General features: G+C 35.3%; 2 non-coding genes across 2 annotated transcripts; one reads left to right on the forward strand and one right to left on the reverse strand.

Moving 5' to 3' along the window:
- Window positions 1–5,729: 5,729 nt before the first annotated feature.
- On the reverse strand, window positions 5,730–5,838 carry LOC112746325 (small nucleolar RNA R71). The gene has a single exon (XR_003174216.1). It is a non-coding gene; the product is annotated as a small nucleolar RNA R71 (small nucleolar RNA).
- A 6,895-nt stretch (window positions 5,839–12,733) lies between these two features.
- On the forward strand, window positions 12,734–12,841 carry LOC112745756 (small nucleolar RNA R71). The gene has a single exon (XR_003173668.1). It is a non-coding gene; the product is annotated as a small nucleolar RNA R71 (small nucleolar RNA).
- The last annotated feature ends 3,016 nt before the right edge of the window (window positions 12,842–15,857 follow it).

Consider the following 15,857-nt stretch of genomic DNA (forward strand, 5'->3'; position numbering starts at 1 on the left):
CACCATAAATTATCGATTCAGGTGCATCTGATTATATGACCAGCCTCTCTTTTTGATTCTTCTTATTTTGAAAATGAGAAAATTAGAGTTGCTAATAGTAGTTTTTTATCTCTTGCTGAAAAAGATACAATTAAATTACTCGAAAATATTGACTTAAGAACTATCCTATATGTACCAAAGTTTTTTTAATTTTTTTTATTAGTAAAATCTGTAAGGATTCTAATTGTATTGTGACATTATTTTATTCTCATGGTATTTTTCAGGACTGGATCTCAAAAAAATTGATTAGTAGTGCTAAAAAGATATGGATTCTATCATTTTAAAAATATTTCGAAGGATAAAGTAGTTCAAAGATTTAGTGGTATAAGTTCTATGCCTATAAGAAACTAAATAATGCTTTGGCACAATAGGCTAGGACATCCTAATTTTCATATCTCAAACGTTTATTTTTGAGTTAGTTTAAAAATAATGATTCTTCCTTACTTAAATGTGAAAGTTGTATTTATGCAAAGAGTCATAGAGTTTCTTATTACTCTCAACCTTATCATGCATCTAAACCTTTTTATTTGATTCATAGTGATGTATGGGGTTCATCGAAAATAACAACTCAATTTGAAAAAAAAGGTTCAATTATTCTATTGGTCCTTATAGTTTCGCAAAATTTTCAATTAGGTTCCTATACTTTTTTTTCTTTTAATTAGGTCCCTGCACTAATTTTTTTTTCAATTAAGTCCCTCTTGGCAGTAATTGGCTTAATTGTATAGGGACCCAACTAAAAAAAAATAGTGCAGGAACCCAAATAAAAAAAAAGTGTAGGGACCCAATTAAAAAAAATTAGTGCAAGGTCTCAATTAAAAGGAAAAAAAGTATAGAGACCTAATTAAAAATTTTACGAAACTATAGGGACCAACAGAGTAATTAAACAAAAAAAGAAATAGTTTGTAACTTTTATCGATGACCACACACAACTATGTTGGACCTATCTCATGCATGAAAAATCTAAAGTTTCTAAATTTTTTTAGTATTTTTCAATAATAATAGAGATAATTTTGACACAAAAATTGTAATATTAAAAAGTGATAATAACACTGAATAATTTAATAAAAATTTTGGTGAATTTCTTCAAAAAAAAAAAAAAGCTATTCAACATCAATCTACATACCCTAATATACCCCAACAAAATAGCATTACTGAAAAGAAGAATAAATATTTTCTTGAAGTAGCACATGCCATTATATTTGAGGGTAATGTTCCAAAATATTTATGGGGAGATTCTGTTCTAACAGCAGTCTGACTCATTAATTAACTACCCACGCATGTTAAATTACTGTACATCGTTAGATACTTTCAAAAAAAAATTTTTAACATGTAGATTGTATTTTGACTTATCTTTAAAAGTATTTGGTTGTACTGTATTTTTTCATACACCTTCATATCAAATTAAACTTGATCAAAGGACAGAAAAATATATTTTTATTGACTATTTCTCAAGTCAAAAGGGTTATAAATATTTCAATCCACATACATAAATTTCATATAAGTAGGGATGTTACTTTTTTAGAACATAAATTTTTTTTTCAGAAAAAATTTCTTTAAGAGAGTCTAATTGAATTTTTTTTTTGGCATGAACCTTGACTCACTCCTATCTTACATATTGAGGATACAACTTTCATAAATCAAACAAATTCTGAAATAATTGAAAAAAATATAGAAATAAATTCTAAAATTACGCAAGAATTAGTTGGAATCCAAACAAAAAAAAAATACCATAACTAGAAAAGAAGTTTTGATGTTATATTCGAAAATATCCCAAGAATACTAGAGACCAGCCCATCATCATCTATCTCCCAATCTAATCTAAAAACCTGAAAGATGGCCCAACTGTAATACCTCAAGAATTTTTAGGTAAATCTAAAGTTGCTACTTCTAATAATAACCTACCAATGGTCATTAGAAAAGAATTCAGAACTTACACCAAAAAGGTACTCAAAATCAGCACCAACGATCATATTTTCAATTATGTCTCTTACCAAAATTTTTTTCAAAATCATCAAGTCTTTACTTCTAAAATTTTAAATTTCTTTGAGTCTAATAACATAAAGAAAGTACTAGATGATACCAATTAGAAATTAGCAATGATAGAAGAGTAACATGCATTCAAGAAAAATGAAACTTGGGAGATTATAGACCTGCCACAGAATAAAAATTTGGTTGGTTGCAAGTGAATTTTCATCATTAAGTGCAAGGCTAATGGAAGTATAATGAGATATAAGGCTAAGTTAGTAGTTAAGAGATTTACACAATTCAATGGATTAGACCATCAAAAGATCTTTGCTCGAGTTGCTAAACTCAACTCTGTGCAAATTCTCTTATCTCTTGCTACAAATTACAACTGATCTTTATATCAATTGGATGTAAAGAATATTTTCTTGTATGGGGCGGGAAGTTAGAGGAAGAGGTGTTTATGAAATTTTTACCTGGATTTGAGGCTAAACTAGCAAGAAAAAAAGTTTACAAACTAAAGAAGTCTCTCTATGGATCGAAACAATTCCCAAGAGCTTAGTTTGAATGACTTGAAATGCTGGTGAAGGGGTTTGGTTATTGATGAGCGGATATTTTATACGCTTTTTGCCATCATTTTCATATAGTTTTTAGTATGTTTGTTTAAGTTTTATTAAGTTTTCATAAGTTTTAGGGAAAATTCACATTTTTGGATTATACTTTGATTTTGTGTATTTTTTTGCAATTTCAGGTATTTTCTGGCTGAAATTGAGGAGTTGGAGCAAAAGTCTGATTCAGAGGCAGAGAAAGCACTGCAGATGCTGTCAAGATCTGACCTCCTTGCACTCAAAAGAATTTTTTGGAGCTATAGAAGGCCAAATTGAGTGGTCTTAATGGCTATGGAAAGCTAACATCCAAGGCTTTCCAGATTATTTGAGAACTTTTACACTTTTAGGAGGATCGAACACTTCTAGCATATTTTCGAATTCCACATTGTATTTTTTATCAGTATGAGCCTCTAAACCTCCTAGGTTGAAGGAAGGAGCTCTGTTGAGTTTTATGGATTAATAAAATATTACTATTCTATCTTCAATATGTGTTTGATTCTCTATACTAAGATGTATCTTCGTTCTTCATCCTTATGAATGCGTTGAACTGACATAAGGTTATCTCATTCTACATGGGTTCAGAGTGAGTCTTTCATCGGACAATGATGAACCACTAACTTGATTATACATCTCTTAGACGGCTAATCCAAGGCTTCGTTGGGGACTTCTCGAGACACCAGTTCAGCCGAGGTATGGGGAGATTAGGGTCTTTGTGGTAAAGGCTATAACCAAAGGCGCAACATTCTCTGATCCAAAAGATTCGACCTTGTCTGTGGCGTTGAGTAGGATCACTAAGGATAATGATCACATACAGCCTAGGTCCGCACTAACCCTGGGGTTTAGATCTGGAGGAGTATTGGCGACCTCTCAAAAAAGGCGTTGATCACATACAGCCTGCCATTGAAGAAATCATTCACAGTTGGAGGAGACAATAAAACCGAATTGATCCAAAAAAATAAAGCATCTCCGAAGCCTTAACTATCTTCTTATCATTGCTTTCACCATCAATTGAGTAACGTTTTCTTTATTTTACTTTTATGCGCTTTAAACAACCAACCAAATTTTCTATCCGCTTGACTAAGATCTACAAGATAACCATAGCTTGCTTCAAATCACAATCCTCATGGAATCGACCCTGACTCACTCAGGTATTACTTGGACGACCCAGTGCACTTGCTGGTTCAGTTGTGCGAAATTTAATTTCGCGCACCAAGTTTTTGGCGCTGTTTCCAGGGATTGTTTGAGTTTGGACAAACTAACGGATTATTTTGTTGCTTAGATTAGGTATTATTTTTAATTTTGTTTGAGTTTTTTATTTTCTTTTTTTTTCGGAAAAAAATCAAAACTTTTTAAAAAAACTTTACTTTTCTTTATCAATCTTTATCTTTGGTTTGAGTCTTTGTTCTTGTTTGAGTCTTTTTTGAATTTCTTGAGTCTTTTTCAAAAAAAAAATAAATAAAAAATAGTGTCTTTTGTTTGAGTCTTGTGTCAATCTTTAAGTTTGGTGTCTTCTTATGTTTTTTCTTTTGAAATTTTTGAAATTGGTATTTTTGGTTTTCAAAATTTTTAAGTTTAGTGTCCTTTGCATGTTCTTGTTTTCTTTGAATTCTTTAAGTTTTGTTCTTGGTGTTCTTCTTGATCTTCAAAGTGTTCTTATTTTTCCTCTTGCTTTTATCTTAAAAGTTTTAAGTTTGGTGTCTTTTTGTTTGTTTTTCTCTTTCTTCATTAATTTAAAAAATAAAAAATATCTTTCCTATCTTTTGATTTAATTTTCGTAAATTACAACAAAATTTTCAAATTTTAATTTCAAAATCATTATCTTATCTTATCTTAGTTTTAAATTTCAAATTCAAATCTTTTCAAAAATAATATCTTTTTCAAATTACTATCTTATCTTTTTATCTTTCTTTAAAAATTCAAAAATCTTATCTTATCTTATTTCAAATTCAAATTTTAAAATTTAATTTTTAAAATTTAAAATTTAAATTTTCAAAATTCAAATTTCAAAAGCAAATCATTTTCAAAAATCAAATTTCAAATATTATCTTTTTCAAATCTTTTCAAATTCTTATCTTATCTTTTCTACTTTCAAATTTTAAGTTCAAATCTTTTTCAAATCTTTTCAACTTCTATCTTATCTTTTCTAATTCTAAATTTTAAATTCAAATCTTTTCTAATCTTCTATGTTATCTTGTTTTCAAATCTTTCTTAATTAGTTACTTGTTTTCTCTTTCTTCTTTTTCAAAACTTCCTAACTAATTCTTCTCTCTTCTAATTTTCAAAATGTCTTCTCAATTTCTCTCTCTTATTTTTTGAAAATTTATCATTTAATTTTCAAATCTTTTTAGTTAATTAATTTTATTTTTTAATTTAATTAATTAATAAAAATAAAAACAAAAATATTTTCTCTTTTTACTTCTAATTTTCGAATTTCTATCCCTCTTTTTTCGAATTCTTCTTCTCTCTTCTCTATCTTCAGTCTTCTTCTCTTTCTTCTTCACATCTCACAGGGAGTCCTCTGTTCTTGAACATAGAGCTCTCATTCTTCTTCTTTCTTATATCTTCTTTTTCTTGTTTATGACTAGGAACAGAGATAAAGAACCTCTCTTTAGTCCTGACCCTGAACCTGAGAAAACTCTAAGGAGGAGTTTACAACAAACTAAAGCACAACACTCCGGAAGAAACCTCTCAGAAAATTTCAAGCAAGAAGCTGAAGACATGGCAGACAATGCTAATAATGGAGGAGATGCAAGAAAGGTTCTTGGTGACTACACCATACCAACCTCTGATTTCTATGGAAGAAGTATCTCCATACCTTCCATTAGAACTAAAAACTTTGAGCTTAAACCTCAGTTAGTCTCTCTTTTGCAACAGAATTGCAAGTTCTATGGACTTTCACTAGAAGATCCACACCAATTCCTGTCTGAATTCTTGCAAATCTGTGACACTGTTAAGACTAATGGAGTGGATATTGAGGTCTACAGACTTATGCTCTTTCCCTTTACTGTTAGAGACAGAGCTAAAATATGGTTGGATTCTCAACCTAAAGAAAGCTTAGACTCTTGGAAAAAGTTAGTCAATGCTTTCTTGGCCAAATTCTTTCCTCCTCAAAAGATGAGCAAAATCAGAGTGGAAGTTCAAACTTTTAGACAAAGAGAAGGTGAATCCCTCTATGAAGCTTGGAAAAGATACAAAGAACTGATCAGGAGATGTCCTTCTGACATGCTCTCAGAATGGTTTATCTTAGGCATCTTCTATGATGGCTTGTCTGAGATTTCCAAAATATCATTGGACAGCTCTGCAGGTGGATCACTCCACTTGAAGAAAATGCCTGCAGAAGCAAGAGAACTCATTGAGATGGTTGCAAACAACCAATTCATGTACACCTCTGAGAGAAATTCTGTGACCAATGGGGTCCCTCAGAAGAAAGGAGTTCTTGAAGTTGACACTCTGAATGCCATATTGGCTCAGAACAATATCTTAACCCAGCAGGTCAATATGATCTCTAAGCATTTGACTGGAATGCAAGCTGCAGCTGGCAGCACTCAAGAAGCTTCCTCTGAAGTAAAAGCTTATGATCCTTACCAACCCACCATGGAAGAGGTGAATTACATGGAAGAACCCTATGGAAATACCTACAACCCCTCATGGAGGAACCATCCTAACCTCTCATGGAAGGATCAATAGAAGCCTCAGCAAGGCTTCAATAATAATCAAGGTGGAAGAACCCAAAATAGGTTCAACAACAGACCACCATTCCCATCTTCTTAGGGACATGTGGAGACTCCTAAGCAGAGCCTTTCTGACTTGGTAGCTATAGTCTCCAACCTCTCTAAGACCACTCATAGTTTCATAACTGAAACAAGATCCTCCATTAGAAATTTGGAGGTACAAGTTGGTCAACTGAGCAAGAGAATCCCTGAGACTCCTCCTGACACTCTTCCTAGTAACACTGAAGTAAAACCAAGAGAAGAGTGCAAGGCCATCACCACAGAGGATGAGGCCGAACCTAGAGAAACTCAGATGGCATTGAACGCCAGTGAGAAAGACCTCACTGGGCGTTCAACGCCCAACAGGCATCAAAGCTGGCATTGAACGCCAGTGAGAAAGTCCTCACTGGGCATTCAACACCCCAACTGGTAGGGAATCTGGCGTTGAACGCCAGTAAGGAAGGTCTTAATGGGCGTTCAACGCCCAACTTGGCAAAGGAACTGGTGTTAAATGCCAGTGAAGGGATGCATGATGGGTGTTCAACGCCCAAAGAACCACCAGAACTGGCGTTGAACGCCAGTAATGGCTTACTTACTGAGTGTTCAACACCCACTGAAGAAATTCCTATCCAAGAATTTAAGGAAGCCAAGGCTCATGTAGAGACCATAGAGGTTCCCTTGCATGCACTCCTGCAATGCATGAGTTCTGATGAATACTCATCCTCTGATGAGGATGAGGACACTAGGGAAGAGCAAGTTGCTCGGTACCTAGGAGCTCTCATAAAGCTGAATGCTAAGTTATTTAGTACAAAACCTTTGGAGGAAAAACCTCCAGTGCTTACCAAAGAATTCAATGCTTTGGTACAGCAGAAGCTACCTTAGAAGCTTCCGGATCCCAGACGCTTCCTAATTTCTTACACCATAGGCACCATGATGTTTGAGAAGGCTCTGTGCGACCTAGGGTCAAGTATAAACCTCATGCCATTCTCTGTAATGGAGAAGCTAGGAATCTTTGAGGTACAAGCTGCAAATATCTCACTAGAGATGGCAGATAAATCAATGAAGAAAGCATATGGCTTAGTAGAGGATGTATTGGTAAAGGTTGAAGACCTGTACATCCCTGCAAACTTCATAATCTTAGATACCGGGGAAGATGAGGATGAATCCATCATCCTTGGAAGACCTTTCCCAGCCACTGCCAATGTTATCATTGATGTAGCTAAGGGAGAACTAATTCTACAACTAGGAGAGGATCACATCTTGTTCAAGATGCCTCACCCCAACTCTCCCTCTGAAAAAAGAAAGATAACTGTGCAACACTTAGTGTTCCAACCATCTCTTTCAGTGCAAAGCTTTACTAAGCCCCCAAACATCAATTCTAAGTTTGGTGTTGGGCGGCCATCAACAAGCACTGAAAACAAAGGTACTAAGAAGAAAGTACCTAAAGGCTAGAAGGACAAGAAAGTCCCCACTAAAGGCCTCTCACCTGGCATGAGAGTTGTCTTCACCAAGAAATCAGTCATACCACATACAGTGAGTCGTGTCTTATCTCTAGAGCATATAGAGCTCATCTATGAGAAGATAGGAAGAAAGTTCACTATAAGAGACGAAATTCTGAGCCTATATCACTCTCTATAAGGAGCTAACCGTCAAGCTAGTGACGTTAATGAAGCATTTGTTGGGAGGCAACCCAGCCTTATTTAGTTATTTCTATTTCCTCTAATTTCTTAAGTTTGTTTTTCTTTAGTTATTTCTTTAGGTTCATGATCATGTGAAGCAGTCTGAACAGAGATAGAAAGGTTCAGCAATGAAAACAGAACACTCTGGATAGAGTGTCATGCTGGCATTGAACGCCAGCCACTGGCATAGCCTGGGCGTTCAACGCCCCAATTGGCAGCATAGCTGGCGTTGAACGCCAGCCAAGAGCATAGCGCTGGGCGTTCAACGCCCATGAAAGAAGGACAGGGAATCTAAATTCCCTAGCCTCTCAGGACCAGTGGGTCCCATAGCATCTTTACCTACCCCACTTCTTCCCTTTTACTTTCACTCTTCCCCATACATTCTTCCCAATAAACCCTAACCCAATCACATCCATATCATTTTTCCAAATCCATCATAACTCCTACCAACCCCCACCCACTTCAAATCAAACTTCCCTCCCATTTATCCCACCCATGACCGAACCCAACCCTAACCCACTTCTATAAATACCCCTTATTCTAACCTTTCATACGTACACATCAAACCCCCTTGGCCGAATTGCTTTCTCCCTCCTTCTTCTTCTATTTTCTTCTTCTTCTACTCCATTCTTCTCTTTTATTTATTTTTTTCTCGAGGACGAGCAAATCTTTTAAGTTTAGTGGGAGAAAAGCATTGCTTTTTGCTTTCCATTACCACTTATGGCACCCAAGGTTGGAGAACTCTCTAGAAAGAGGAAAGAAAAGGTCGTAGCCGCCACCTCTAAATCTTGGAAGATGGAGAGATTCATCACTAAAGCCCACCAAGACCACTTCTATGAAGTAGTGGCAGAGAAGAAGGTGATCCCTGAGGTCCCTTTTAGGCTTAAGAAGAATGAGTATCCAGAAATCCGAAGAGAGATCCGGAGAAGAGGTTGGAAAGTCTTAACCAATCCCATCCAAGAAATTGGGATCTTAATGGTGCAAGGGTTCTATGCTAATGCATGGGTCATGAAAAATCATGACATTAGTGTGAACCCAAATCCCAAATCATGGTTCGAGGGAGAATCTTGGATTTTAGTCCGAAAAGTGTGAGGTTGGCGTTCAACTTGCCTTTGATGCAAGGAGACCCACATCCTTACACTAGAAGAGTCAACTTTGATCAGAGACTGGATCAAGTGCTCTCAGAAATCTGTGTGGAAGGAGCACAATGAAAAAAGGGATTCTGACGTGGCGGAAATTGGCCAGAAAGTATTTGTTCAGGAACTTCCTTCTGAGCGAATCCCAGTTGGTAACAACCGCTTCAGGTTGAGTGTAGTACCACTTCCTCACCTTTCCCTCAAGAGAAAATGGGAAGACAATTAGCAGAATAGAAGTTTCATCTGCACCATGATGCCTAACAGTAGAACAGGCTGTCTGAAAATCCCTGAGGTGCTTTATAGGCTACTAAGCAGGTAAGCCGTGAAACTTAGGTATCAAGTTGATTAGCACAGTTTTCAGTTCAAACTCTGCAGCCAGATTTGGGTGACGCGCGTGATACGGTTGCAGGGTGAAGTATGGAGCTCCTGCTTCCTAGAGAGTAATCCTCCGGGACTCCGCCATATTACCTGCACGTAAATCAACTGAATCAGTAGTAGGGGAGCCTATTTTTTCCTCAAATGGTGGTTCAGATTTGCTCTCAGATAAGACTGGTGAATTGGCAATAACCACTTCACCACTCTCAGAGGCTAACCGATGCCGAGCTCGCCTAATAAGTGAAAGAGTTCTTTCAATTTTAGGGTCAAATGCGGCTAAGCTCAGATCAGGCAGCGAATGCGTCATTCAATGAAAGAAACATACAGCTCATGGTAATAAAATAAAATAAAAAATACAAATAAATAAATTCCAACCAATAAATTAGCACACTGTTGCAACTCGCCGGCAACGGCGCCAAAAATTGACATGGCGGAAATTAGCCGATTAAGAAATTGATGTAAGAAATACGTTGCGAGTACAGTTCTTAACCGACTAAAATCCGCTTATCAATTTAGAAAAGAGTTGTCACAAAATTAAGAACAAAATACTGGGAGTAAAAATCGCAGGTCGTCTCCCAACAAGTTGAAAAAAGAGTGTAGCTTATTGGTCAGAGGTTTTCTAAGAAATTTTTGAGTTTGAGAAACAGAAAAACAAATAATTGTAAATTGAAGCAATGGAAATTAACGAGAGAATTTATATAATTCAAATAAAAGCCTTGACCGGGAGAAGATTAATTGGAATTTCTATCCTTGTTGAATTTCTCAAGTGTAATAATAAAAGGGTGTTATTCTACTTGGTCATCCCTTATTTAATAAGGGAAAGTCAAGTAACTAACTAACCAACTCTATCACTCGAGTTCTAATCTTTTCCTAAGAAAGGATTAGAGTCAGAGACTAGAGAGTCAGCCAAGAACTTCCGATTAAGATTAACACTTGAGTATTCCAACTCAAGGTTCTCCCCTTAATCAACTCCCAATCAAGTTAGGAAACTACTCCATTAACATGAATATAACTTTCACAGAATTAAAAAGGGAATAAAAGGAAGACATGATAAATTAAATAATAACTAAAAATTAATAAAAAATAAAAATAGTACTTTGCATTAATAAATCCCAAAATGCAACATCCTTATCTGAATAGGGTTAATAAGTAATCAAAAGAGTAAAGGAATAAGAAAGCATACTAGAATAATAGCGAATCCCACGGAGGTAATGACTCTTCTCAATATCCAAAGCAAAAGCAATAAATTCTAGAACTTTGAATGTGAAGAACCTAGAGGAAGGAGTAGAATTCTCTCTAAGATTCAAAAACTAAACTAAAACTATGCGTAATGAGAATGTGTCTTGAGTCTCTGCTGTCCTCTGGCTCTAGTCTGTGTTTTTGGGCCGAAAATTGGGTCTAAACTCAGCCCAAAATCACCCCCAGCATTTTTTGCATTTTCTGCAGGTCACGCATGTCACGCGTACGCGTCAGTCACGCGTACGCGTCGCTGGCCATCTTTGCGTGTCACGCGTACGCGTCAGGTACGCGCACGCATCGCTGCACAAACTCGCTTTCACGTGTACGTGTCAGGTACGCGCATGCGTCACTGTGAAAATCTCCAGATCGCGCGCACGCGTGAGCCATGCGTGCGGGTCGATACTCACTGGTCATCTCCTTTATTTCTTGTGTTCCTCCATTTTTGCAAGCTTCCTCTCCATCCTCTAAGCCATTCTGGCCCTGTAAAGCCTGAAACACTTAACACAAAGATCACAGTATCGAATGGTACAAAGGGGAATTAAAATACACAAATTAAAGGCTTAGGAAGCAAGTTTTCAATTATAGAACAAAACTAGGAAGGAATTGTAAAATCATGCAAATCATATGAATAAGTGAGTAAAGTATTAATAAAAACCACTCAAATTAGCACAGGATAAACCACAAAATAGTGGTTTATCAAACTCCCCACACTTAAACATTAGCATGTCCTCATGCTTAGCTCAAGGAGACAAAGAGAATGAATAAGGGAAAGTAAGACTCATGCAATGCAACCTATATATGAATGCAACTATATGCTGAGATGATTCTGTCTACTTGGTTAAAAGTAAACAATGTCTCCAAGACAAACATAAATCAGATTTCACTAATTCAAATCATACAGTAAAGACAAGTAAACTTGTGAGAAGACAGCTCATGAAAGTAGGGAACATAGAATCAAGCGTTGAACCCTTACTGGTAGTGTATATGCACTCTAATCTCTCAAGTGTCTAGGGTTAATCACTCTACTCTTCCCTAGTCATGCTTTCTAAACTTTGTTCTTCATCTAACCAATCAACAAATATTTAGTATATCAATGCAAATATCATGAGGTCTTTTCAGGGTTGTAATGGGGCTAAGGTAAGGGTGAGGATACATGTATGACCAAGTGAGCTATAATATGAATCTTTAACTAACCTAAGCTCTTACCTAACACACACACACTCTATATAATTCTAAAATCATGCCTAGCTATCCAAAATTCTCACTATTGTACAATTCACATACTCATGTACCAAATTTTTCTTTAATTTCATATCATGTGCATGATAATTTTATTAAATTTAGCACTAGGGTAATTTTATCCCCTTATTCACTTATTTGCTTAATTATTTGAATATTTTTGGTTATATATATGCTAAATTAGAAGCATTTTGTTCAGAGTTCTCTGTCTGTTGCTGAGTGGATGATGAAAAAGGTTTATTATTGTTAAACCTGTTTCTTCCACCATTATTAAAGCTTTGTTGAGGCTTTTGATCCTTCCATGAGAAATTTGGATGATTTCTCCATGATGAGTTATAGGTGTTTCCATAAGGTTCACCTAAGTAATTCACCTCTGCTATTGCAGGGTTCTCAGGATCATAAGCTTCTTCTTCATAAGAAGCCTCTTGAGTACTGTTGGATGCAGCTTGCATTCCATTTAGACTCTGAGAGATCATATTGACTTGCTGAGTCAATATTTTATTCTGAGCCAATATGGCATTCAGAGTATCAACTTCAAGAACTCCCTTCTTCATAGGCGTCCCATTATTCACAGGATTCCTTTCAGAAGTGTACATGAACTGGTTATTAGCAACCATGTCAATGAGTTCTTGAGCTTCTGCAGGCGTTTTCTTTAGGTGAATGGATCCACCTGCAGAAGTGTCCAGTGACATTTTTGATAACTCAGATAAACCATCATAGAATATATCCAGGATGGTCCATTCTGAAAGCATGTCAGCAGGACACTTTTTGGTCAACTGTTTGTATCTTTCCCAAGCTTCATAGAGGGATTCACCTTCTTTCTGTCTGAAGGTTTGAACATCAGCTCTAAGCTTGCTCAGCTTTTGAGGAGGAAAGTACTTGGCTAAGAAAGCCGTGACCAGCTTATCCCAAGAGTTCAGGCTATCTTTGGGTTGAGAATCCAACCATAATCTAGCTCTGTCTCTTACAGCAAAAGGGAAAAGTATGAGCCTGTAGACTTCAGGATCTACTCCATTAGTCTTAACAGTATCACATATCTGCAAGAATTCAGTTAAGAACTGAAAAGGATCTTCAGATGGAAGTCCATGAAACTTGCAGTTCTACTGCATCAGAGAAACTAATTGAGGTTTCAGCTCAAAGTTGTTTGCTCCAATGGCAGGAATGGAGATGCTTCTTCCATGTAAATTGGAATTAGGTGCAATAAAGTCACCAAGCATCTTCCTTACATTATTATTATTTTCGGCTGCCATCTCCTCTTCCTGTTCGAAAATTTCTGAAAGGTTATTTCTGGATTGTTGTAATTTAGCTTCTCTTAATTTTCTCTTCAGAGTCCTTTCAGGTTCCGGATCTGCTTCAACAATAATATTCTTATCCTTGCTCCTGCTCATATGACAAAGAAGAGGGCACAGAAAAAAATAATAATAATAATATGGATCCTTTATACCACAATATAGGGATCCCTGTGTGAGTAGACGAAGAAGGGGAGACAAAGAATGTAATATAATGGAAGAAACACAACTGTGAGGAGGGTTGTGATGTGAGATGAGATGTTAGTAGATGAATAAATAAATAGAATAAGATGGGAGAGGGAGAATTTTCGAAAATAATTTTTTGAAAAAGGGTTAGTGATTTTCGAAAATGGTTTTTGAAAAATGTTAGTATTTTTTGAAAGTTTTTAAAATCAAAAATAAAAATAAGAATAATTAGTTAATTAAAAAGAAATTTTTGAAAAAGGGAGAAGATATTTTCGAAAATTGAGAGAGAGAGAGTTAGTTAGGTGGTTTTGAAAAAGTTAAGAAACAAACAAAAAGTTAGTTAGTTAGTTGAAACAAATTTTGAAAAGATAAGAAGTTAGGAAGTTAGAAAAGATATTTTTGAAAAAGATAAGATGAGAAGATATTTTTGAAAAGATATGATAGAAATTAGTTTTTTAAAAAAAAGATTTGATTTTTAAAATCACAATTAATGACTTGATTCATAAGAAATCACAAGATATGATTCTAGAATTTAAAGTTTGAATCTTTCTTAACAAGTAAGTAACAAACTTGAAATTTTTGAATCAAAACATTAATTGTTATTGTTATTTTCGAAAATTTGGTACAAAAATAGGAAAAAGATTTTTGAAAAATATTTTTGGAATTTTCGAAAATAACTAAGAATTTTGAAAAAGATTTGATTTTTGAAAAAGATTTTGAAAAAGATAAGATTTTCAAATTGAAAATTTGATTTGACTCATGAGAAACAATTTGCTTTTAAAAATTTTTGAAAAAAGTCAATCCAAATTTTCGAATTTGATGAGAGAAAAAGGGAAAGATATTTTTTTTATTTTTGAATTTTTATGATGAGAGAGAAAAACAACAAAAAAAAAATGCAATGCATGAAATTTTTAGATCAAAACAATGAATGCATGCAAGAATGCTATGAATGTCAAGATGAACACCAAGAACACTATGAAGATCATGATGAACATCAAGAACACAATTTTGAAAAATTTTTAATGCAAAGAAAACATGCAAGACACCAAACTTAGAATTCTTTAATGCTTAGACACTAAGAATTCAAGAATGCATATGAAAAACAAGAAAAGACACAAAACAAAAAAAATCATCAAGATCAAACAAGAAGACTTACCAAGAACAACTTGAAGATCATGAAGAACACTATGAATGCATGAAATTTTCGAAAAATGCAAGATGCATATGCAAGTGACACCAAACTTATAACATGACTCAAGACTCAAACAAGAAATAGAGAAATATTTTTTATTTTTGTGATTTTCTAATATTTTTGGATTTTTTTTTTCGAAAATTATATGAAAAAGAAAAAATAAGGATTCCAAAATTTTTAATATGAATTCCAGGAATCTTGCATTGTTAGTCTAAAGCTTCAGTCCAGGAATTAGACATGGCTCACTAGCCAGCCAAGCTTTCAATGAAAGCTCCGGTCCAAAACACTAGACATGGCTTTACAGCCATAGTATATTGCTCTTGATAACAAATTGCAAGCCTCAGTCCAAATAAATTTAGACATGGCTTTACAGCCAGCCAGGCTTTACATGCTTCATGAAACACTAGAATTCATTCTTAAAAATTCTGAATAAAATTTTTGAAAACATTTTTCTATTTTTTTCGAAAACAGATAAGAAATTTTTGAAAGTTTTTTTTTTGAAAAATTTGTGAAAACAAAACAAAAAAGAAAATTACCTAATCTGAGCGACAAGATGAACCGTCAGTTGTCCAAACTCGAACAATCCCTGGCAACGGCGCCAAAAACTTGGTGCACGAAATTGTGATGTCCAGGCTCAAACAATCCCTGGCAACGTGAGCAACTTGGTACGCGCAATCGTGATTACACTTTGATTATGTAAAATTCATGGCTCTTTCTTTCCCTGGCAATGGCGCCAAGAACATGGTGCCAATACCATGGTTCACAACTTCGATACAACTAACCAGCAAGTGCACTGGATCGTCCAAGTAATACCTTACGTGAGTAAGGGTCGAATCCCACGGAGATTGTTGGTATGAAGCAAGCTATGGTCACCTTGTAAATCTCAGTCAGGCAGATATAAAGTGATAATGGTATTTTCGAATATTATATAATAAAATAGGGATAGAGGTACTTATGTAAATCATTGGTGGGAATTTCAGATAAGCGAATGGAGATGCTTCCGTTCCTCTGAACCTCTGCTTTCCTGCTATCTTCATCCAATCTGTCTCACTCCTTTCCATGGCTGGCTGTATGCAAGGGCATCACCGTTGTCAGTGGCTACATCCCCTCCTCTCAGTGAAAAATATGCTCACATGCTCTGTCACAGCACGGCTAATCATCTGTCGGTTCTCGATAATGCTGGAATAGGATTCACCCTCCTTT

This window comes from Arachis hypogaea, chromosome 14 (assembly GCF_003086295.3).
Source record: "Arachis hypogaea cultivar Tifrunner chromosome 14, arahy.Tifrunner.gnm2.J5K5, whole genome shotgun sequence".
Lineage (NCBI taxonomy): Eukaryota > Viridiplantae > Streptophyta > Magnoliopsida > Fabales > Fabaceae > Arachis > Arachis hypogaea.